Here is a 25,756-nt window from a genome sequence, read left to right as displayed (position 1 = left end):
GAGACATATACAACTCTGCCAATACTGCACTGCTGTAATTGGTCTTGACAGGTATGAAGTGGGCTGATTTGGTCAAACGGTCCACTACTACCCAAATGGAATCGTAGCCGGCTCGAGTGCGAGGCAATCCGACTATGAAATCCATACCGATTTCGTCCCATTTCCACTGAGGGATCTGCAACGGTTGCAACAATCCAGCTGGTCTCTGGTGCTCTACCTTAATTCTTCGACAACTATCACACATAGCCACATGCTCTGTGATTTCCCTCTTCATTCCGTACCACCAGAATTTCTTCTTCAGATCCTGATACATCTTCTCACTGCCAGGGTGAATCGAATAAGCTGTCTCATGAGCTTCCTTGAGAATCAATTCCCGAATGGACTGGACATTGGGAACACACAAGCGGTCTTTGAACCATATCACACCTTCTGCATCTTCTCGAAAATCTTTGCCTCTGCCATATAGAATCAGTCGCCGGATCTCACTGATCTTCTCATCATTCTTCTGTGCTTCTTTGATTTCGCGCTCCAAGGTAGGTTCCAACTCGACTGTGACTCCTCGCGAATTGTTCAGAAATCCGAGACTCAACCTGTCGAACTCCTTGGCCAACTCATAAGGCATCGGACGAGCGGCCATCAAATTGACTTGACTCTTTCTGCTCAAAGCATCTGCCACTACGTTTGCTTTTCCTGGATGGTAATGAATCTCCAACTCATAGTCTTTGATCAACTCTAACCATCTTCGTTGCCTCATGTTCAACTCTGACTGAGTGAATATGTACTTCAGACTCTTGTGATCTGTGTAAACATCGCATTTCTGTCCATACAGATAGTGCCTCCATGACTTCAGTGCGTGAACCACTGCTGCCAACTCTAGATCATGGATTGGGTAGTTCTTCTCATGAACCTTCAGCTGTCGGGACGAGTAAGCCACAACTCTTCCCTCTTGCATCAACACGCATCCCAAACCTGTGTAACAAGCATCGCAATACACCGAGAAGGGCTTGTGCACATCAGGCAAGACTAGGACAGGCGCTGTAGTCAACTTCTCTTTCAGCGCTTCAAAGGCCTCTTGGCATTTCTGGGTCCACTTGAACTCAACTTTGTTGCCTAGCAACGCTGTCATTGGTTTCGCAATCTTCGAAAACCCTTCAATGAATCGCCGATAATACCCGGCCATTCCAATGAAACTCTTGATTCCTCGAGCATCTGTTGGCGCTTTCCAGTTCAGAATGTCTGCCACTTTCTTCGGATCCACAGCCAAACCTTCTTTGTTGATTATATGACCCAAGAACAGGACTTCATTGATCCAGAATTCACACTTGCTCAACTTTGCATACAACTGGTGCTCTCGCAATCTCTGCAATACCATCCTCAACTGATCTGCATGCTCTTCTTCGCTTTGAGAATAAACCAGAATGTCATCAATGAATACCACCACAAACTTATCAACATAATCCATGAATACACTATTCATCAAGTTCATAAAGAACGCTGGCGCATTGGTCAAACCAAAAGACATCACTGTGAACTCATACAACCCATACTTGGAAATGAATGACGTCTTCGGAATGTCCGAAGGTCGGATCCTGAGCTGATGATAACCTGACCTCAGATCAATCTTGGAAAACACACTGGCTCCTCTCAACTGGTCGAACAGATCTTCTATTCTGGGCAAGGGATACTTGTTCTTGATCGTGACTTCATTCAAAGCTCGATAATCGATACACATCCTCTTTGTGCCATCTTTCTTTTCCACGAACAAGACAGGGGCGGCCCAAGGCGAGGTGCTTGGCCGGATGTAACCTTTCTCTGACAGCTCATCAATTTGCTTCTTAAGCTCAACCAACTCTGGTCCGGATATTCTGTAAGCTCTCTTAAAGATGGGGGCGGTTCCAGGAAGAAGCTCTATGGCAAACTCAACTTTCCGCTCTGGTGGCATACCCGGTAAGTCCTTTGGAAACAAATCTGGGAACTCGGACACAACCTTGATCCTCTCGATTGGGTCTGCTTCACTGCTATCAACAGCTATCTGATAACAACTTCCTTTCTTTGGCTCAGGCGGGACTAACTCGGTCACCACTTCCTCTCCTAGTGGGGACACCAACTTGATTGTCCTTTCATCACAACTGATAACTGCCTGATACTTATCTAGCCAATTCATCCCTAGGATGACATCTATTCCCTGAGTACCCATTACTATAAGGTTGGCGGGAAACGCTATCCCCCTTATTTCCACACTTATATTCAAACAAATGCTATCGGCTCGAATTCTACCACCGGCTGAGTCAATTTGAATGGGGGTTGACATGGTAGTAATTGGAAGATTATGTGCTTCTACCCTTGATGCAGTAATGAAAGAATGCGTTGCTCCAGTATCAAGTAACACTTCTGCAATATGGGAGTCGACTAGGAACATACCTACTATCATGTCGGGGGTCTCCTGAACTGCTTCAGCCTCCAAGTGGTTCAGCCTTCCATGATTATAGCGCGGCTGAGAGCGATTGCCTGCTCCAGGCTGAGGCACATTCTGCTTTGCTGGGGCATTGGGGCCTGACTGCTGCTGGGCTGCCTTCTTCGGACATTGCATCACCCAGTGGCCTTGCTCTCCACAGTGGAAACATGCTCTATTTCCAACCTGAGCTGGTGCTGCCTGACTGTTCTGCTGATGCTGAGGTGGACGCTGGTTCTGCCTGAACTGCTGAGGTTGATTGCCTAAGAAACGAGGACGGCTGCTGCTTCCAGGCTGGGGTCCACTGATTTTGCGCTTACGATCCTCCATCTCCTTACGCTTCCTCTCTGTCATGATTGCTCTGTCAATTAGGTGCTGGAATGTCGGGAAGGTGTGATTCATCAGTTGATACTGTAGAGGGTCAACCAAGCCTCTCAAGAAACGGTACTGTCGCTTGGCGTCGGTGTTGACATCTTCAGGAGCATAGCGAGACAATTGCAGAAACCTGTCTCGATACTCACTAACAGACAATGGCCCTTGCTTGAGGGCCAGGAACTCCTCCTTCTTCACTGTCATCAGACCTGCAGGGACATGGTACTGACGAAAACTCCCTCTGAACTCTTCCCAGGTGATGGCGTCAGGGTGGGCATGGGTGGCGAGGTAAGACTCCCACCATGATTGGGCTGCTCCTCTCAACAGACGGGGACCATACAGGACTTTCTCCCTGTCATCGCACTGAGCGGTATGCAACTCCCGCTCCATAGTGCGCAGCCAGTCTTCAGCATCCATGGGGTCAGAAGAATGAGCGAACGTTGGTGGATGACCTCTCATGAATTCAGCACGCTTATCTCTGGGCATCTGAGGCTGAGGCTGAGGTGGGGCCTGCTGCTGTTGCTGCTGCTGCTGCTGAATGGCGGCCAAAGTCTGACCGATGGCTTGAACTGCTTGAGTCTGCATCAGAAACATCTGCTCGATGGACATCGGGGGTGGGGGCGGCAGGTGCTGCTGCTGGGGCACCTCCTCCTGTTGAGCGGCTCGCTCCTGCTGAGCACGCCTTCCTCCTCTGCGCCTATTCTCTGACATCTGCAGAATGCAACCACACATCAGAACTGATCTGGCAAATTTTGCAGCATAAGAAAAGAGTATAGAATTCTTCAACAGCACTGAACAGATGAGCATCTTCACTGATCTCCAACACAGACCACACAGCTTCTCAGATAAAGAGGAAAGTAGAATAAAGGGTTTCCCAACTATATAACTAACTTTATTAACATAATAGGTAAACCAAAATGCAGGGGATACCCACACTCTGGTGACAATCATTACAAAGATCCAAACCAAACATAGTTCATCATGACAAACATCAATGCACAGGATATAGCAAACTACCCTGTCTAACTAAGACTAACTAAGACCGAGACTAACGCTAAGACTGAAGCTTCTATGTATATATATTTTGTATTAATTACAAGATCCAACTCTAACGATCTATGGTTCTAGAGTTATCTTGGTCTTGCAGTCGGGATTGCCATAAGACTGGTGTCCACGCCGAGGTGAGCGGTACAGGTGCTGAGTCCCGACGGGAGCGGGGGAACCATCCTCCAGATGACGACGTTCCGCGCGCTCAGCCCGCAGCAGGGCGATCTCAGCATGAGCCCTACTCAGCTCATCTAGTGCATGGTCCAGCTCCGTGTTTAGCACGGCGGCTAGGTTGACTGTGCTGCTCAACCTAGGATTGCCCTCACCGACAGGTGAGACAATCATGCCTCCTGTGCTGCTAGATGAACGGCGGGGGTAATACTTCAGGTCAAGACCGTCAGCTACCCCACCGAAAACCGAGCAGTAGTGCGAAAGCGCACGCCGTGCAGCATCTTGCATGGCTGCCTCAGCTGAGCCCCGCTCAGAAATGGAATAGTGCTCTGAGCAGGCCTCCGCACCCTGGAGACTGTTCTCCGGGCGGCGCACCAAGTAGGTTGCCTCCCAGCGGTCCGGGTAGACCCCGCGACAGTGCTGGTAGACCACACAGCGATACTCGACGGACCAAGTATGCCGGTCAAATGCCCGACGTAGCTGGGTGTCGAGCGCATCGTGGAAGTGACACCCGCGAGCAGCGTCGCGAGTGATGGATCGAGCAAACCATCCTTCCAGCTCATGGTTAGCAGAGAAGTCGGTGTCGTGGCTCGAGCTGTCGTCGCCACCTCCGTCGTCTGGGTCTCCTCCAGCAGCTACTCCAGAAGCTGGGGCGCCCAATGGTGGTGCAGGGGGCGCCTCCAGAGGAAGCACAGGGGAGCAGCTCCTCACAGACTCTATCTCCTGCTGGAGCGAGAAAGAAGAGCTCTGCTACTCCTGCCGTCGACGCTCCTGCTCCTCACGCAGGCGGTGGTGTAGTCTCTCCAAGTGGCTGGACTGTCCGGCCACAGGACGGCGAAGCGGACGCTCAGCAAGACGGGAGGGTCAGAAGGGGATGACTGACTTTCGTGCAGTGTGTCTAAGTCGAGCCATCTACAAAAGACATCGCAAGCAAAAGGGTGAGAACAGAATTAATATGACCAGCAAATGATGAATCATAAGTGAATGAAGAATTAGAATAAAACATGATTTTCAGCAAGGTATAATATATAGTAGAACATAGGTTTGGTCAGTATGACCAACTTTTGAAGGGATATCAAAGTCAAGGAAGGGACAGAGGTCTATAATCCTTAGAACGACCATTCTATTCTAGGTTAGCGGTCCTACAGTCAGCACGACTTTGATACCACTTATGTCACACCCGGTTTTAGAAGGCAAACCGAATGCGAACCATGTACGTGCCAGGATCAGTTATTCACGTACACAACAGTTACATAACATGGACATCATCACACAGTGCTCAAAATAGTATTAAAAGGGGAATAATAGTTGATTACATCGTACGTCTGAGACGTCCATATAGTTCTTACAATAAATCAAAGTGCGGAAAAGAAACGTAGATAACTGCGGCCTTCACAGGCAGCTGACTGGGGGTTGCTGCTAACTCACACCTAGAACTCGTCGTAGTCTTGGAACTCCTGGAAGTCTCCTTCCACAGCTTCATCTTCGCCTGAGCAGTGGTTGCAATGCTGACAACCTGGGGGGGGGTTTGGTGTGTAGAGCAAGGGTGAGTACACATCAACATACTCAGCAAGTATCCTGTTTGGCTGTAGTGGACTAGCTTTATGTGGGGATAAGTCAAGCAGTTGCTTTTAGTTGGTCAGATTATTACTTACTAGTAGAAAGCCAAGTTTTAGCATTAACCCAAGTTATTAACCCAAACGTACTCCTTTCCAAACGGAAAGAGTACCACTTACTAGCATCATAGTCATAACCAAAACCATCAATCTCATTGCCACCTGTACCACAATGTCTCTGATCAAGCACCACTAATCACTGGAGCTCCCTTGGCCGCTCATAACCGTGAGCACGGCTGATATATCAGTTTTTCAAACACTCTGCAGAGGTTGTGCACTTTACCCATAAGCCGTGATTCCCTCTTGCCTCGGGCCGATCAAACCCTTAAACACTACCAAGGTGAATAGGCAGGGTCTCACTACGTAGCCTTTACAAAGATTCCTCGGGGCTGTAGCCGCCCGTTAGGTTTCCTAAATGTACCGCACTCCTCCCCAAGGGACAAATCAACCTTGGCAGAGCGAGCCGCATACACCGAGCCCCATTGACGGCACGACGGCGAAGCGAACTACACCCCGGATCCTCCAATTATTCAGCTAAGGGCACCCCATTCTACCCTCATGGTTGCACTGTTTTCCCGGGCGGTCATCCATAGAACAGGTCCTTACAGAGAGGCACTCGAGAAACCGCTCGATCCCCCTTGAAGACCACAAGCATAACATCATAATAAGAGAGGGGAAAACAGCGTATCATAGATAATCTCATCATGTTCATTGATTAGAGTTGAGCAATAGCATAAAGCTAAACAGTAATAATCCAACCCAAATAGGTAAACAAGGACATGGATAACAAAAACTAGTCAATCCTTAGGTATAAAGGTGTAATGCGGGAGGTGAATTAAGTAATGAATAGAACAGAGATAGGTCAAAGGACACTTGCCTCCACCAACCGATTGCTGCTCAGGGACTTCTCCTGCGAGTTCCTCGGGCTCTTCGACCGGATCGTTCTCTATGCGATTGCAAGCATTCATACATACATCCATTCAAATTGGGAAGCAAACAGTACATCATACAAGGGAACAAATAAAGTGAATATGCATCAAGTATGACATCCGATATCGCATTCATTATGGTTAGAAAGAAACGGGAAAGGGTCTCGCGGGGGGGTTAAAGCTTATGCACTAATGATTAGTTACAATTGGTTCTAACAAAAGAATTCAGTTATATGCACTAATGGAAACCTAGTCATTTTTAGTTGATCAACATTGAACTGAATAAACAATTGATTATATGAATCAACTAGCGTAATGAAATTCTAAATTAAGTTTCCTATTTCAATAACATGAACAATGATTAACCTGCCTAAAATAAAATATATACCAGTAATGAAAGAAAATAAAATAAAAATAAAAAAAGGGGGGGCGGTTGAACCGGCCAGGGGGCGGTTGAACCGGCCTGGGGCAGGGGCGGCTGGGCAGGGCGCGGGCGCGGGGCAGGGGGCGGCCGAGCTGGGCGCGCAGGGGGCGGCCGGGCTAGGCGGCCGAACCGGCGCGGGGGGGGCTGGGCGGTTGGGCCGGGGTCGGGGCGGCCGAGGCCGGGCGGCCACAGGGGCGGCCGAGCCAGGCAGGCACGGGGGGCGGCCGAGCGGCGGCTGGGCGCGCGGGCAGGGGCGGTTGGGCCGGGCGGCGGCCTGACCGGGGAGAGGGAGGGGACGGGAGAGGGAAGGGAGAAGAGGGGGGAGGGCTCATCGGGGACGGGGACGGGGCGGCCGAGCGGCGGGGCGGCCGAGCTGCAGGGGGCGGCCGAGCTGCAGGGGGCGGTGGCTAGGGCAGGGGGCGGCGGTTGGGGTGGGGAAGGGAGAGAATGAGAGGGAGGGAGAGGGATTGGGGGAATTTGAGGGGAAAGGGAGGGGGCGGCTGGGCCAATGGGCCCAAAGGGGGCGCGCGGGGGGGCGGCTGGGCCGGCCGGGGCGGCCCACGGCGCGGGAGAGAGAGAAAAAAAAGGAGAGAGAGAAAGAAAAAGAAAGAAAAGATTTTTCTCCTTTTCGAAATCCGATCTTCCTAGATGAATGCACTTACATTTTTAAGCAATCGAAAGAATGCATGGTCCGGCATGGTGCATCAAACAACATAAAGTAATTTAGGGTTTTCCTTTACACGGGAATTCCAAGCCGAATCCCGCTAACTTTGGAAAAGATCAAGGTTTAGCGAGGGAATGAGAAAAAGAAAAGGGTAACGCCTGAATTTGGTGAAAGAAAAGAAGAAAAAATTCTACCCCCAAATTCAGGGCGTTACAGCGGGGGATAGGAACATTCCTAGGCCAACAACCCCCGGTAACCCTCAGCATCCGAGCCGAAGACTCCCGGAGCTCGGGCGAAGACATCATTCCCCCCGGGGCCGCGCATGTCCTCATCAACTCTCTAGCAAAACCATCGGAAACCCCAAGTCCTCCCATGGCAGTACCTAGTTTCCTCTTCTTAGAGGATGGGGCAGCCGCCGGCGCAGGGTCGTCTCTGGTCTCCACCACCGGTTTCTTCCCACGACGGTCCGCATCGTCTTGACCGGGATAGCCGTCATACGGCAATTGATTCAATTCAAAAACCCTGTTCAGACGGTCATTCGACCCGCGGATTTCCCAGCTGCGCTGGCCCTCTGTCCTCGGCACGTAACGACCAACGAGCCGCACTGCCCCATCCTCCGCCTCACGCACAAAGGCGGCCGGATCGCGGTTTTGCATATTCAGCGCGAAGACGGGACTTCGCACCACCCTCCCACCATGGAAAGGCATCTGGCGAGGGCACACTTCGCCCAACGCCCAGCCATGCGCCAAGGGCCATACCCCGTACGCCACAAATTCTTCAACCAAATCGCGCCCACTGCTCAGGCCGGCGGCACACCGAAGGGCCCCTTCGTCCGCATCCTCCTCCGCCACCTCAAAGGGCGGGTATGCTGAGTAAAAATGAGAACACATCTCGGACACGGGGAGTCCCTCATGGTCTTCGACGGTACCCTCAGCAACGTAAAACCAAAACTCATTCCAGATGCCCCACTTGTTACGGGCGCAAGGAACCAACTCGACTACCTGCATCGTGGTCTTGCCGGTCTTCGGCGTAAACGTGCAGAATCCAAACTGAGCAACTTCATCTCCAATCATCCTCTTCTGCTAGTGCAAGCAATAATACTTCGCAAAGACCTCGACCGATGGCTGTCCGCCGTACGAAGTCGTCGCCCAGACATACTTCGACAGAGCCACCACAGCGTTCGGTGTCAGTTGATGTATCTGAACATTAAACCTGCGCAGGACTTCGCCAACAAATCGGTGCGCAGGCAGGCGAAGACCGGCGGCGAAGAACGCCTCGAACACAACCAACTCGCCCTCCGGCTCGGGGACTTCCTCCGTCCCCGGGACACGAGCAACTCCGCCGCCGAAGTAACCCAACCGCTGCATATCTTGCACGCGGACCGACGACTTCCGCGACACGCCAAAATCCACAGAATCGCCGGCGCGCAACTCCTCCGCCATCAAACTACTCAGCGTCTCCTCAGACGAGGCGTCGGCCGGCGGCGAGGCGTCGGCCGGCGGCGTAGCGGCAGCGGAAGAAGAGGAGGTCGGCATCGCTACGTACCGTCGGCGGCGGCGGGCGGTCTGCTTCACTCGAGCCAGATCTCCGGCGAACAAGAGCACGGCGGGCGGACGAGCAACAAGACGGTGAAAAAGGCGGCTAGGGTTTTCACGGAGCGCGGAAAGTGAAGTTCAAAAAGCGCCGACCCCCGCCCCCTTTTATAGACAGGGCGCGGCTTTTCGGGAAACCCACAATCCAATAGGGTGTGGCGCTTCGGGAAACCCGCAATCCAACAGTACGCTGTCAATCAACGGTCATGTCAAAAACCCCCGCGGAACCACTTCGAGCGAGGGCAGCGTCTCCGCCATCTAGCGACGTCTTCGACACCAGGTGACTTTGTCGAACTGGTCCCTCGGAGGGCAAATGTTGGGGCGAAGGCAAAGACGCCACCCTTCGCTCGAGGCCTTCGCTACAGTCGCTGGTCTGACAGAGACAAAACGGGCAGGGACACCCTTCGCTCTAGTCGGCACAAGACGAAGGCCTGCGACGGTGTCATCCCATAGTGCAGCCTCGCCCAGCTCAGAGGCCCACGTGTGATCTGGCCCACTGTAACGGGCCCTGCGTGGCCGCCGCGTGTTACAGGCCTAATTTGTAAAGGCATCCCTGTAATTACAGTCTGTAACCCTGCTTTATGGGAATATTCTGGGGATGACCTAGGTAGCTGAGGGCACATGCGTCCTTAACACAAGGCGCTGGGCGCTCAGGTACCTATAAATACCCCCGCACAGTGCCCGTGAGAGGCCAGATTAACAGAGCTATTGCCCACGCGCGCGAGAGCCCTGCTTACGTCATCGTTCACCTTTGTTGGATCCCCTTGCAACTGAGAGCAAGTTCCAACACCGGCCTCGCCTCCTCACGGCGCTCCATCGTAGCTGCTACCACAAGAGGTGGCATGCACGCCTCGCCCAAACCGCCACGCTTGGTTGTCACGGTAGGGGAGGAGGAAGAACCGGCAACCTCTGGCCTTCCTCCGTGGTGCTCCTCGGGTGTAGTGGGTGAGGCAGCCTCTACATCGCCCCCACCCTCTAGGGCTAGACGCTGGAGCTGGCCTTGACATCAGTGGAGGTAATGTCCTCTGTGTCGGTTGATGGGGTAATGCTCCTCCTCGGTTCAGCTCACGCCAGGTGCGCCCTCTTTTTCTATGCCTTCCTCTCAAGGCAGCATTTTTTGTGTGCCACCGCGGCCGATTTTTTGCCTCCCAGTTTCGCTTCTTCTCTGCCTTAATAGAGGCATCCTCCGGAAGAGGGGACATGAAACCTTGATGTTGCGAAGCCCCTGGCAAAGACACCCACCGATGAAACCCGAATAGAAGAATAAAGGAAGAAGGAAAAAGGGGGCTTACCAGGTCGCTCAACCTTGGTTGAACGGTAGTGGGCCACTCTCGTCAAGGAATCCTATGTGACCCCGTCATGATAGCAAGGATGTGGGCCCTAGGCTCCTCCTTCGTTAGGTTCACGGTCAAATGGTGGTTGGAGTAATCACCCCCAGTGTACTGCCACATGGTCCTCTGGTGGGCCGCTAGCGGCTGGAGACGATGGTCCATGAACGTGTGGATTAGCCTGTCATCTTAAAGGCCCCGCCCGCGCTACCGGGCAACTGCGTCCAACATCAGCTTGATCTTAGGCTTGAACTTCTTCTCCATGCCATAGGACCACTCAGGCTTGTTCACCAGAACTCGGCCAATGAATGGAGGTGCACTCCCTTCATGGTTTTGGACATAGAACCACTCACCTTCATAACCACAAGCAGAGGACGGAAGAGGGATCGAGAGGTAAGAGAATTTACGCTAACCCCAGAGATGGACATTAAACGAGCCGACAAAAGGTTGGTCGCCTCGGCCAAGGTTCGCCCGTGGGCTGAACAGGTGCGCCCACAGCTTCCAATGAGGCTCCATGCCGAGGTACGCCTAGCATAGCGTTATGAAGCACGCTATGTGGAGGATCCTATTTGGATGGAGGTTTTATAGCTCCAGCCCATAGTAGAAAAGCAGCCCCCACACGAAGGGATGTAGATGGAGGCCAGCACCATGACCTTGTCGTCACGTAGCGCTGCAGTATTTCACCGGTAAGAGGAGAACTTCTCCCTCACCTTCTGTATTGGCTACCGCCAATTCCACCGTGTGTTTTCTTGTCTCTTATTCTATTACAAGGGTTTATATTTATACCCCTTTTGAATCCATACTTCTGCTGCAAGAAAGAATACAAATAAACCTCCTAACGGGTCCACATCTTGCCGTAGTACTTGGTATTGGATTTCGGCACCCGACTGCTCCTTCGAACCTGAACGCCTGCATCCGGCTCCTCCTCACCCGTAGACAGCTTAGCCCCAGTAGTGGTGTTGTTGACATCCTTCCCCCCTTGAGACATAGCTTGTCCCCAAGCTGGAGCACCTGGGAATTGTTGACGCAAGGCTTGCTCATCTTCCCAAGTTGTGAGAACTTCTGGCCATCCCGACCAACGAACCAGCACCTGAGATATCACCTTGCCCCCTTTCTGGAACAGCCTTGAGTCCATCACTTGCTCTGGTATCTGTAACCCAGTGTCAAAATCTGGCAACACAGAACACATTGGAACTCGAATGCCAACCACTGGTTTGAGTTGAGAAACATGAAAAACTGGGTGAATGGCACTGCCAGATGGTAAAGCTAATTCATAGGCCACAGGATTCACTTGCTCAATCACTTCAAAGGGACCAAAGAACCTGAAAGCCAGCTTGCGACTAGAACGGGCAGCAACTGAAGTCTGGCAAAATGGTTGTAACTTCAAGAATACCCGATCACCCACCTTGAATGTTCTTTCCATATGACCCTTGTGTTGGGGCGAAGGCAAAGACGCCACCCTTTGCTCGAGGCCTTCGCTGCAGTCGCTGGTCTGATAGAGACAAAACGGGCAGGGACACCCTTCGCTCTATTCGGCACAAGACGAAGGCCTGCGACGATGTCATCCCACAGTGCAGCCTCGCCCAGCTCAGAGGCCCACGTGTGATCCGGCCCACTGTAACGGGCCCTGCATGGCCGCCGCGTGTTACGGGCCTAATTTGTAAAGGCATCCCTGTAATTACAGTCTGTAACCATGCTTTATGGGAATATTCTGGGGATAACCTAGGTAGCTGAGGGCACATGCGTCCTTAACACAAGGCGCTGGGCGCTCAGGTACCTATAAATACCCCCACACAGTTCCCGTGAGAGGCCAGATTAACAGAGCTATTGCCCACACGCGCGAGAACCCTGCTTACGTCATTGTTCATCTTTGTTGGATCCCCTTGCAACTGAGAGCAAGTTCCAACATTTGGCGCCCACCGTTCGTGCTACGAGAAAACCACCCACGATGGCACCCAAGAGAGCTAACCCGAAGGCTGACGAGGCTGCGAAGGCAGCACTGCTCGCCGCAAGAAAGGGCAAGGCCCTCGTTCTCACCCAATCCACCCACCAAGAGGCCACTAAAGACAACGTTCCCCGCACCTGCGAAGACGACACTCTCTGCACCTGCGGCCCTGAAGGACAATCACAGCCACCCTCAGGCTTCGCCCCACTGGAGGGCGCGGACCTCACCGAGGATAGTGAAGTCCTCGGCGTCTCAGCGGAAGAACAGCTACAGCTGCGCGCCCTGCGCCTCAAGAACCGCAATCTCCAGAGGCAGAAGGAGATACTCGAGGCCAAGCGCCAGCGCGTGTCCGCACTAGCCAAAGTGCGGCAAATGATACGAGACGAAGAGCAGAAGGCCTAGGACCTCGAGCGGGAGATCGCGCTGATGCAGCGTGAAGGCCACCTTGGCCTGCAGCAAGGGCCACCCCTCCAGCAGCGCGCACAACTAGAAGACACGCGCGAAGGCCACCTCGGCCTGCAGCATGGGCCACCCCTGCAACACCGCGCACAACCGGAAGACCCGCGTTTCCCCCAGCGCGATCACACCTTCCCGCACGCCGCGCCATTCCAAGGGGTCAACTATCTCGACGAGCGAAGTCCCCTGGCGCCACACCTGCAGGTGACGCCTTGGCCAGCTAACTTTCGGGCAGGGACCTATCCCAAGTACAACGGCAGCACCGACCCGGCGCAATACATAATGAGTTATCAGGTCGCCGTTGCATCTTCCGGAGGGGACGACGCCACAATGGCAAAGTCTTTCATCATCGCCCTAGAGGGCCCAACTCTCACCTGGTTCACCAGGTTGCCTCCGCTGTCTATTGATTCCTGGAGAAGCCTCAGGGACAAGTTCCTGCTCAACTTCCAAGGGTACCGCCCAGACACCGACGCATTGGCCGAACTCTCGCTCTGCAAGTAGTTGGGAAAGGAGACTCTGCGGGAGTATTACCGCAAATTTTTAACACTCAAGTCACAGCTGCCCTCAGTCGATGATCAGATCGCTATCCACTACGCTATCAGTGGCCTTCGCGCCGGCGTCCTTTACAGCCACTACATCAGAGATCCACCCAAGAACCTCCAGGAATTATATCAGCTGTTTGAAAAGTACGCCAAATCCGAAGAGCTCCACCAGCGTAAGGTTGAGTCCCAAAGGAAGCCAAAAGATGCTCCACAGTCCAGCCGCACGTGGACGAGGACTCCGCAGCCGGACTCCGGTCGAGACGGCCGCAATCAACAGCAAGTGCACAACATCGCCAACCAGCACCCCGCTGCTGACGCCCCTCGTCGCCAGGAGTATCCCCCCCAGGGCCGCAGAAATGGAACTCGCGGTAGGGGTCGGGGGCGGGCGCAGCCGCCGCGCCGATTCTACTGCCTCTTCCATGGCGAAGACTGCGCCCACCAAACCAAAGACTGCCCAGAAACGAAGGCCACCAGAGACAGGATGGCACGGGCGCAGCCTGCCAACAACCCCAGAGTTGTCGCACACACTTACCAGCAACCCCCTCCACCATATATCCACGCCCCCGCCCCGCATCCACCGCACCACGCTTACCAACACCATCCGGAAGTACAAATCGTACCTCCACCACCCCCACCACCACACCAGCAACACCAAAACATCCCCCACGCTCCTAAGCAGGAAGACTTCGCCGATCAGCCATATCGCGGAGTCATTCACATGATAACTGGGGGTCCAGCACTGACTTCGACACAAAGAGGCAGAAGCGGGACCACTACCGCAGCATTAACCACGTCACCGTCACCGGCCCAGTCGTGCAGACAAAGTGGTCCCACATACCGCTAACCTTCGACGCACGGGACGTCGACCTGCGCAGCGCCCCCCACTGCGACGCCATGGTTATCAATTGCAGCGTGGCAGGCTGGGACCTGCACAAAGTCCTAGTTGACAATGGCAGTCAGGCGGACATCATCTTTCTCCACGCCTTTGATCGCATGGGCATAAGCCACAGCCTGCTCAAGCCTTCAGACAACCCGTTGTATGGCTTCGGCGGCAAGGGCACTTTTCCTGTCGGCAAAATAGAGTTGCCCCTCTCCTTCGGTGTAGCACCCAATGCACGAAGTGAGCAAGTGACATTTGATATTGTGGATATGGTATACCCATACAACGCCATCATGGGCCGGGGCTCCATCAATAAGTTCGAAGCCGCCATTCGTGGACTGTACCTATGTATGAAGATCCCAGGTCCGTTAGGCGTTATTACGGTCTACGGCAACCAACAGACGGCGCGCAACATAGAGCGGGACTTCGTGCCCGGTCAGAGAAACGTGCACTGCCTCACGGCCCAGCGCGAGGTCCCCGCGCCCGCCAGCCCAACCGACAAACAGCACGACAAGGCACAGCTGCAGAGCAACGACGGGACAAAGACTGTCCCCCTCGATCAGGCCACGCCCAAGCAGGCAGTCACTATCAGCGAAGACCTCACTTCGCATGAAGAGGAGAAGCTCCTCTGCTGCCTTTCAAAGAACAAAGATGTCTTCGCCTGGTCAGCCCTCGATCTGGTCGGGGTCAGCCGTTCCATAATTGAGCACAGCTTGGGAATCGACCCTTCGGTAAGGCCGAAAAAACAGCGGCTTCGCAAGATGTCCGACGAGAAGACAGAGGCCGCCAAGGCAGAAGTGCACCGCCTCCTGGAAGCCAAATTCATCGAGCCGGTGGCTTACCCCACGTGGCTCTCCAATGTAGTAATGGTGCAGAAAAAGAGCGGGAAGTGGCGAATGTGCATCGACTTCACCAGTCTCAATAAGGCATGCCCAAAGGACAATTTCCCGTTGCCACGGATCGACAAAATAGTCGATAGCGCGGCCGGATGCGAAGTCCTGTCACTCCTCGATTGCTTCTCCGGTTACCACCAGATATACATGAAGGAGGAAGACAAGGCTAGCACCAGCTTTATAACACCCTTCGGCACATATTGCTTCATCAGGATGCTGGAGGGACTCAAGAACGCCGGGTCCACCTTCTCCAGGCTCACCAAGACAGTGCTCAACGGGCAAGTTGACAGAAATATATTCACATATGTGGACGACATTGTCGTCGCCAGCAAGAGCAAGGCGGATCATCTCACCGACCTCGCCGAGACGTTCGCGAACATGTGATACGCACGACTCCGCCTAAACCCGGAAAAGTGCGTCTTCGGCGTTCGCCAAGGCAAAATATTGGGCTACCTGGTATCGCACCACGGCATCGAGGCCAACCCAACCAAGATTCAGGCCATCATAAACATGACGCCTCCGCAGTCCGCCAGAGACGTCCAGCGCCTGACAGGCAGATTGGCCGCTCTCAACAGATTCATCTCCAGGTCCGCCGAGCGAAGTCTCCCCTTCCTCAAAACACTTCGTGGTGCAAAAGACTTCGCCTGGGGACCAGAGAAGGCGGCGGCCTTTGCCTCATTAAAACAGTACCTGACAGAGTTGGCCGTCCTGACAAGACCCGACTCCTCGCTCCCCCTGTTGCTCTACGTCGCGGCTTCGCCGCACGCGGTCAGCGCGGCGCTAGTGCAGGAGCAAACAGTTGAGGGCGTGGTCAGGCAGTGCCCCGTTTACTATGTCTCCGATGTGCTGACACCGTCCAAGTGCAACATGACAGAGCTGGAGAAGATTGCCTACGCAGTCGTTATGTCTTCGCGCAAATTGCGCCATTACTTCGAAGCATTCAAGGTCCGAGTCACCTCAGACAGGGGACTCGGCGAGTTATTCAGAAACCCGGAGGCATCGGTGAGGATTGCCAAGTGGGCGGCCGAACTCTCCGGCTACCACATCAGCTTCGAGCCCAGGACAGCCATCAAGTCGCAAGTCCTGGCAGACTTCATCGTCGACTGGACTGGGCCAACAGCGCAGCCAGACCCGTCCGTAGAAAAGGTTTGGACGATCCATTGCGACGGCGCATGGTGCCATGCGGGGGCAGGCGCCGCTGCAGTCATCACCTCACCAGTCGGGGTCAAGCACAGATATGCGGCACGCCTCAGCTTCGCTCTGGAATCCGACAGATGCACAAATAATATAGCAGAATACGAAGCAGTCATCCTCGGCCTCCGCAAGCTAAGGGCCCTCGGAGTCACCACCTGCATCATCAAAACAGACTCCAAGGTAGTGGCCGGCCAAGTCGAGAAAGACTATGCAGCAAAGGACCCCGCGCTTATGCAGTACCTCGCGGCCATCCGAAGCCTCGAGAGACAATTCAAGGGATTCACCTTGCAGCATGTGGATCGAGCCAAGAATGAAGAGGCTGACGCATTAGCCAAGGCCGCCGCCAGGGGCGAGTCCTTGCCCTCCGACGTATTCTTTCATGTCATCGGCACGCCAGCCGTCCGGAGCCCCGAAGGGCTCCAGATAACTAATGACAGCGAGGGCCACCGCATAGTCAACCTTATCATGACCGAGGACTGGCGGGCACCAATAACCCTATTCCTACAGGGGTACTATCATCCAACCGACATCAGCGAGGCCAAGCGCCTCAGACATCGAAGCCGAGACTTCGCACTGATTGAAGGCCAACTCTACAAGAAAGGGGTCAGTCAGCCAATGCTTAAGTGCGTCACCGAAACCGAAGGCATCCAGATCCTACGCGAAGTCCACAGTGGCACGTGCGGCTCGCACGCAGGGCCAAGGGCCCTAGCTGGTAAGGTGATCCACCAAGGCTTTTACTGGCCTGCAATGATCTACGCCACAAATCGGGTCACAAGGTCCTGCGAAGCCTGCCAGAAGTTTTCTCCTCGGTCAGGCAGCCCCTCGCAGTATACAAAGCTGATCGCCCACACATGGCCTCTCCAGCGCTGGGGCCTGGACATTGTCGGGCCCCTGCCCACCGCTCAGGGGAACCTTAAGTTCGCCTTCGTCGCTGTCGAGTACTTCACCAAATGGATCGAGGCAAGGGCTGTTTCCACAATAACATCAAAAACTGCCCAGAAATTCTTTTGGCAAAACATCGTCTGCCGAGTCGGAGTACCGTCCGAACTAACAGTTGACAACGACAAGCAATTTGACAGCCAAGACTTCAAGGATTTTTGCTTCTCCATTGGCACCAAGCTTGCCTTCGCCTCAGTCTATCATCCGCAGTCCAACGGAGTCGTGGAACGCGCCAATGGGAAAATCTTCACAGCTGTCAAAAAGATGCTCCTCGATGAAAAAAGGCAGATGGACCAATTTGTTACCCGAGGCAGTCTAGGCACTAAACACGACTGAGTGCAGGGCGACCGGATTTACTCCTTTCCGCCTTCTATACGGATCGGAGGCAATGACCCCACAAGAAATAAAACATGGGTCCCCGCGAACAGTTCCGTCAGCCGTCCCCGACGTGGACGAGCCAACTTCAAAGGATCTCATTGACGGAGACCGAGTCTTCGCCCTAAACAAATACCAAGCCCAGACAAAAGCATGGCGCGACCACGCAGTCATCCCGAGGGAATTCAGCGAAGGGGACCTCGTACTCGTCCGAACAGCTCGGACAGAGTCCAGGGGCAAGCTGGAGCCCAAGTGGGAGGGCCCCTTCATAGTCAAGATGAAAGCTTCCCCCAGCGCTTACAGGCTCACAACGCCAAACGGCGAAGACCTGGAGCACTCCTGGAACATCGACAACCTCCGCAAATTTTTTGTTTGACTCATCAGGGCTGATTTCGCCCTTGTAATTCGCAAAAACAATCTTATACCGGCCCGCACTCTTTTCCTCCCGGGGGGTGAGGTTTTTAACGAGGCGGAGCCATGTAATATATGTGTGAAAAATCCCCCGCAAAAACATGCGTCGAAAAAAGACCGCGACGACGGTCTTCGACATTCGACCAATACGAGGTCACCGCGAGGCTCAGCGCTAGCCACCCTCGCGTGCGACAAATCCGCGCAGAAGTCGCCTAAGGGTGCAGCCGGACTAGCACAACAAGTGCGAAAAAACCGAAGTCTACCGCGAAGACTATCCGCGCAGAAGTCGCCTAAGGGTGCAGCCGGACTAGCACAACAAGTGCGAAAAAACCGAAGTCTACCGCGAAGACTATCCGCGCAGAAGTCGCCTAGGGGTGCAGCCGGACTAGCACAACAAGTGCGAAAAACCTCAGTCTACCGCGAAGACTATCCGCGCAGAAGTCGCCTAAGGGTGCAGCCGGACCAGCACAACAAGTGCAAAGAAACCAAAGTCTACAGCGTCGATTATCCGTGCAGAAGCCGCCTAAGGGTGCAGCCGGACTAGCACAACAAAAGCAAAAACGACAAACTGTCCGCGCCAAGAACGACTATATGCGCACCAACACAGCATAACAAAGCACACCAGACCAAGTACACAACGCCTTCGCAGGCATAGCCAAGTGCGCGGGGGCACACAACCTCATCATACAAGCCTTTACACATATACAAGCGAGGGCACCACACTCTACATCGGCTCAACCTTAGGAATAATTCCCATCTCCCTATAATTAAACAACATTATCCTAAGCTCCTCACCCGCAAAAAGACTTCGCAATTCCCCTTCACCCGTACTCCCGGCGGCTGGCAAAGACAATAGTTCCTGCTGGCCAGCCCTACTCACACGAAGCCGACCTCCCTCCGCTTCACTCACTCTGCGCGTCGCAACCGCCCTTCGTCGCCGGCGCCCAGTACTAGGACCAGGCACATCTTCTGTGTCCGCAGCGTGCGGTGAAGCCTCCGCCGCAGCCACATCCAAGGCCGCAAAGTAGTCCAAGTCCTCCTCCGACGACTCCTCAGTCCACTCAATCGAGCTCCCACAGTCAGCAAAATCAGAAAACTCAGATGCAGAACCATCACATTTATTACCACCATCCACGGTCGAAGCCGCAAAAAATTTAGTAGTGGTGGTTGTGTGCGCAGGCCCAAAATCTTGAACCTGCGCAGCAACCAAAATTCAGCAACATATCCAAAATTCCCCAACTATCTACACCGACTACGCCACCTGCGAAGACCCTGCCGTTGCCTCCGCCGTCGCCTCCGCCGTTGCCTCCGCTGCCGCCTCAGCCGCCACCGTCGCAGGATCTTCAGCACTCGGCGCAGCGGCTGCGGGGGCATCAGGCGCGCCTTCGGCAGTCTCTGGGGGCACGTCTCCGCCGGCCGCAGCGGATGCGGGGGCATCCGGAGCGTCTTCCGCAGTCTCCTGGGGCGGCTCCAGGGCGGCCCCGGACACGGCCTCCGCCGGGGTCGGCTCCGGGTCAGGCAGCGCGCTGTTCAATGCCCCGAAGTCGTCCACCCTCTCGCCACGCGCCGCCTAAGAGACAACACACAAAATTCAGCAAACCCACACACAACCCACATCCAGCAAACGCCAAACAAACGAAAACGTAACCTGAGCCCTTGCCGTCTCGGCCCGCTCCCTGACCACCTCTCGACCGTGTGGACCCCACATCCGGTCGTAGATGGCTCCGGCGGATTCCTTCACTATGGGGTCCTCAACCTTGTAGATATCTCGCTCAAAATCTTCGTCGGCTTGGTCGAAGACCTCAAAGTGCCGGCACCCTTCGCAGGAGAGCGCGTTCATCGCCCCCTCGCAGTTGACCAGGGAGGCATATGACATAAACCCCTCCACGACAGTGGGGAGTGCCTGCAACTCCTCCTGCACCCACTCCAGGCAGCGAAGTCCGGGCTCTCGGTCCGGCACTTCGAAGTCACCGGTCCGCGCGCCCAGCTCATGGTATGTATCCATAAGCTGTTTGCGCGTCCGCTCCGCCTCCGCGCGCGACGCGGCCTCGGCCCTCTCCACACGGCTCTCCAGGGCGGTGAGCCGCTCCTGCAGCTGCTCGGCGCGCTCCCTGGCAAGATTGCCCTCCGCCCGTGCCAGATTGGCCTCCGCCTGCGCAGCCTGCGCCTGGGCGAGGGCCTCGTTGGTCTCCCTCCTCTCCCCCACCAGTTGGCGTCGGAGGTCAGCCTTCTCCCTCTCCAGTGCGGCCACCTTGTCCGCCAGCTTGCGGCACTTACTGTCGGCGGCCGATTTTTCACGGACGGCGTCAGCATGTTGCGTCCGAAGTCTCTCGACTTCGGCAGACACAACTGCCGTGAGGGCCCCCGACGCCGTGCGGTTGGCTAAGTCAGCACCTGCAGGACACATGTAAGACCATGGCCCCAGCAAAGCCGCAAAAAAACCCCGAAGTCTAGCTCAACGGACCTGACTTAGTGCCTCAGTCACCTCCTTCAGCCGGCGGGACACAGCGCCCGCCTCATCCCTGACCGCCGCGAGTGCCGACATCTCGCCTCCGGCGCTAAGAGCCCCGCCCTTCGCCTTCGGCACTACGACAGCCGTCGTGGTCGCCGCGGCAGGCGCAACTATAGGAAGTTGGCCTTCGTCCGACCCTGCAACATATCAACGAATAAAAAAAACACACACGAGCCAACGGCTTACCACCAAGATAGTCGTCCACACTAATATCGGTGGCGAAGTCGGCGACACGCTTGCTTGACGACGGCAACGCTCGTACCGCCTTCGCGACCTCCGGCACTCTGCTGGACGGCGGCACAGCCTTCGTCGATTTGGAGCCACCGGCGCCTGCCGTTGCCTCCGGCGCCTTGCTAGATGCAGGGACGCCCGACTTCGCCGCCAGCGGCGGCTTGCCTCCGCCGGGGGCCGCAGCCTTCGCAGCCCCCCGCTGCCTCTTCGGTCTGGCTTCAACAAGATGTAAAAAAGTCTCCATTCACGAACCATGCGAGATGTAAAAAAGTCTTCGCCGGCCGCGCGGGGGATAGGAACATTCCTAGGCCAACAACCCCCGGTAACCCTCAGCATCCGAGCCGAAGACTCCCGGAGCTCGGGCGAAGACATCCTTCCCCCCGGGGCCGCGCATGTCCTCATCAAGTCTCTAGCAAAACCATCGGAAACCCCAAGTCTTCCCATGGCAGTACCTAGTTTCCTCTTCTTAGAGGATGGGGCGGCCGCCGGCGCAGGGTCGTCTCTGGTCTCCACCACCGGTTTCTTCCCACGACGGTCCACATCGTCTTGACCGGGATAGCCGTCATACGGCAATTGATTCAATTCAAAAACCCTGTTCAGACGGTCATTCGACCCACGGATTTCCCAGCTGCGCTGGCCCTCTGTCCTCGGCACGTAACGACCAACGAGCCGCACTGCCCCATCCTCCGCCTCACGCACAAAGGCGCCCGGATCGCGGCTTTGCAGATTCAGCGCGAAGACGGGACTTCGCACCACCCTCCCACCATGGAAAGGCATCTGGCGAGGGCACACTTCGCCCAATGCCCAGCCATGCGCCAAGGGCCATACCCCGTACGCCACAAATTCTTCAACCAAATCGCGCCCACTGCTCAGGCCGGCGGCACACCGAAGGGCCCCTTCGTCCGCGTCCTCCTCCGCCACCTCAAAGGGCGGGTACGCTGAGTAAAAATGAGAACACATCTCGGACACGGGGAGTCCCTCATGGTCTTCGACGGTACCCTCAGCAACGTAAAACCAAAACTCATTCCAGTTGCCCCACTTGTTGCGGGCGCAGGGAACCAACTCGACTACCTGCATCGTGGTCTTGCCGGTCTTCGGCGTAAACGTGCAGGACCCAAACTGAGCAACTTCATCTCCAATCATCCTCTTCTACCAGTGCAAGCAATAATACTTCACAAAGACTTCGACCGATGGCTGTCCGCCGTACGAAGTCGTCGCCCAGACATACTTCGACAGAGCCACCACGGCGTTCGGTGTCAGCTGATGTATCTGAACATTAAACCTGCGCAGGACTTCGCCAACAAATCGGTGCACAGGCAGGCGGAGACCGGCGGCGAAGAACGCCTCGAACACAACCAACTCGCCCTCCGGCTCGGGGACTTCCTCCGTCCCCGGGACACGAGCAACTCCGCCGCCGAAGTAACCCAACCGCTGCATATATTGCACGCGGACCGACGACATCCGCGACACGCCAAAATCCACAGAATCGCCGGCGCGCAACTCCTCCGCCATCTAACTACTCAGCGTCTCCTCAGATGAGGCGTTGGCCGACGGCGAGGCGTCGGCCGGCGGCGTAGCAGCAGCGGAAGAAGAGGAGGTCGGCATCGCTATGTACCGTCGGCGGCGGCGGGCGGTCTGCTTCACTCGAGCCAGATCTCCGGCGAACAAGAGCACGGCGGGCGGACGAGCAACAGGACGGTGAAAAAGGCGGCTAGGGTTTTCACGAAGCGCGGAAAGTGAAGTTCAAAAAGCGCTGACCCCCGCCCCCTTTTATAGACAGGGCACGGCTCTACGGGAAACCCGCAATCCAACAGGGCGCGGTGCTTCGGGAAACCCGCAATCCAACAGTACGTTGTCAATCAACGGTCATGTCAAAAACCCCCGCGGAACCACTTCGAGCGAGGGCAGCGTCTCCGCCATCTAGCGACGTCTTCGGCACCAGGTGACTTTGTCGAACTGGTCCCTCGGAGGGCAAATGTTGGGGCGAAGGCAAAGACGCCACCCTTCGCTCGAGGCCTTCGCTGCAGTCGCTGGTCTGACAGAGACAAAACGGGCAGGGACACCCTTCGCTCTATTCGGCACAAGACGAAGGCCTGTGACGGCGTCATCCCACAGTGCAGCCTCGCCCAGCTCAGAGGCCCACGTGTGATCCGGCCCACTGTAACGGGCCCTGCATGGCCGCCGCGTGTTACGGGCCTAATTTGTAAAGGCATCCCTGTAATTACAGTCTGTAACCCTGCTTTATGGGAATATTCTGGGGATAACCTAGGTAGCTGAGGGCACATGCGTCCTTAACACAAGGCGCTGGGCGCTCAGGTACCTATAAATACCCCCGCACAGTGCCCGTGAGAGGCCAGATTAACAGAGCTATTACCCACACGCGCGAGAACCCTGCTTACGTCATTGTTCATCTTTGTTGGATCCCCTTGCAACTGAGAGCAAGTTCCAACACCTTGTCAGCCTGCTTTTTCATACGGTTCTGGGCCCTTTGCAAATGCATCTTCACTTGTTGTAACATATGTTGCCGGTTAGACAACAAGTCTTGTAACTCTGGCACTGAGCACTGCTCTCCTGAAACCAACCCAAACTGAGAAGGGGCATGACCATATAAGACTTCAAAAGGAGAATTTCCCAGAGCTGTATGATAACAGGTATTATACCAAAATTCAGCAAGGGATAACCAAGAAGACCATTGTCTAGGACAGGACTGCACAAAACATCTCAGATAAGCTTCTAAACACTGATTCACACGCTCTGTCTGTCCATCAGTCTGTGGATGATAGGCACTACTCATACAAAGTTGTGTACCAGCCAACTTAAACAATTCTTGCTAGAGTTTGCTAGTAAATATGGGATCCCTGTCTGATATAATGGAAGAGGGTAATCCATGCAATTTGAACACTTCATTCAAATAGAGCTTGGCAACTGTGAGTGTTGTGAAGGGATGAGCCAGAGGCAAGAAGTGAGCATGTTTGGAAAATTTATCGACCACCACCATGATGCAATTGTATTTATGTGACACAGGTAATCCAGAGATGAAATCCATGCTCACTACCTTCCAGGCCTGGTCAGGAATAGGCAATGGTAAGAGCAACCCAGGATATTTGCCCCTCTCAGGTTTAGCCTGTTGAGAAACCAAGCAGGTACTCACAAAGTCCTTGATCTGTCTCTTCATTCCTGGCCAACTGAATAAAGACTTGATACGCCGATAGGTCACGGGAAAACCAGAATGACCACCTACAGGGCTATCATGGAGAGCACCCATTACTTTAGCTTGCACTTGCTGATTAGCACCCAGCCACACCCTACCTTTATGTTTAATCACTCCACCCACTAAGGTAAAAGCCTCCATCGGCTCTCCAGTTGCCAAGGCACTCAAAATTTTCTGGGCAATAGCATCATCTTTATACCCTTCAGTAACTTCTAATAACCATGTTGGAACCGCAGAGGATGCAGACATCACATTAAGCTGCATTGCTGAATCATCCTGACCAAAATCACTCCTCCTCGACAGAGCATCCGCTACACGATTTTCCACCCCTTTTTTGTACATAATTTGAAATTGCAACCCCATGAGTTTGGTCAAAGCTTTCTGTTGCCAGAGCGTGGATACTCTTTGATCGTCAAGGTGAGTCAAGCTTTGTTGGTCAGTTTTTATCAAAAATTCCCCATGTTGCAGATAGGGTCTCCAATGATCTACAGCAAATAGAATTGCTAGATACTCCTTCTCATAGGTCGACAACCCCAAATTTTTGGGTCCCAAAGCCTTACTGATATAAGCAATGGGGTGTCCCTCCTGCTGTAGGACAGCTCCAATTCCACTGCCACTAGCATCAGTCTCAATAACAAAAGTCTTGGCAAAGTCAGGCAGAGCCAAAACTGGTGCCTGTGCCAGAGTTGTCTTTAGGGCATCAAAGGCCTGCTGTGTATTACTGTTCCACACAAACAACTGACCTTTTCTCATCAAATTGGTAAGAGGTTTGCTAATCATTCCAAATCCAGCCACAAACCTTCTGTAGTACCTAGCCATTCCCAAAAAGCTCCTCACATCCTTCACACATTGAGGAATAGGCCAGCTCCGAATAACTTTCACCTTTTCAGGGTCAGTAGCTACCCCTGCAGCACTTATTATGTGGCCCAGAAATTCCAGCTTGTCTTGGGCAAATCGGCACTTGGACATCTTTAGCTTAAGCTGATTTTCCTTAAGCAACTCAAACACCTGCTCCAAATGCTGAATATGTTCAGTCAGATTAGGACTATAAACCAACACATCATCCAAGAAAACCACCACGCATTTCCTGAGTAAAGGTGCCAAAATATGATTCATGAAATCCTGAAATGTGGCTGGTGCCCCAGTGAGACCAAAAGGCATTACCCTATACTCATAATGACCTTGATGTGTTTGGAAAGCAGTTTTATACTCATCACCCTCTTTAATTCTAATTTGGTGGTACCCAGCTCTGTGATCCAACTTAGTAAAGACAGTAGCCCCACACAACTCATCTGTGATTTCATCAAATATGGGCATTGGGTACCTGTTCTTTACAGTAGAGGCATTCAGGCGCCTATAATCGACACACAACCGCCATTCTCCATCTTTTTTTCTTTACTAAAAGAATAGGTGATGCAAAAGGACTAGAGCTATGTTGAATAACTCCATTCTCCAACATCTCCTTAACTTGTCTTTCAATCTCATTTTTCTGCTGGGGCGTGTACCTGTATGGTCTAAGTCTGAAAGCAGAAATACTAGGTAACAAAGGTATGGCATGATCGAACGCCCTCT

The sequence above is a fragment of the Zea mays genome, chromosome 8, assembly GCF_902167145.1.
Source record: "Zea mays cultivar B73 chromosome 8, Zm-B73-REFERENCE-NAM-5.0, whole genome shotgun sequence".
In the NCBI taxonomy this organism is placed as follows: domain Eukaryota; kingdom Viridiplantae; phylum Streptophyta; class Magnoliopsida; order Poales; family Poaceae; genus Zea; species Zea mays.
The sequence above is the reverse complement of the archived record's forward strand: the minus strand, read 5'-3'. Positions refer to the sequence as shown.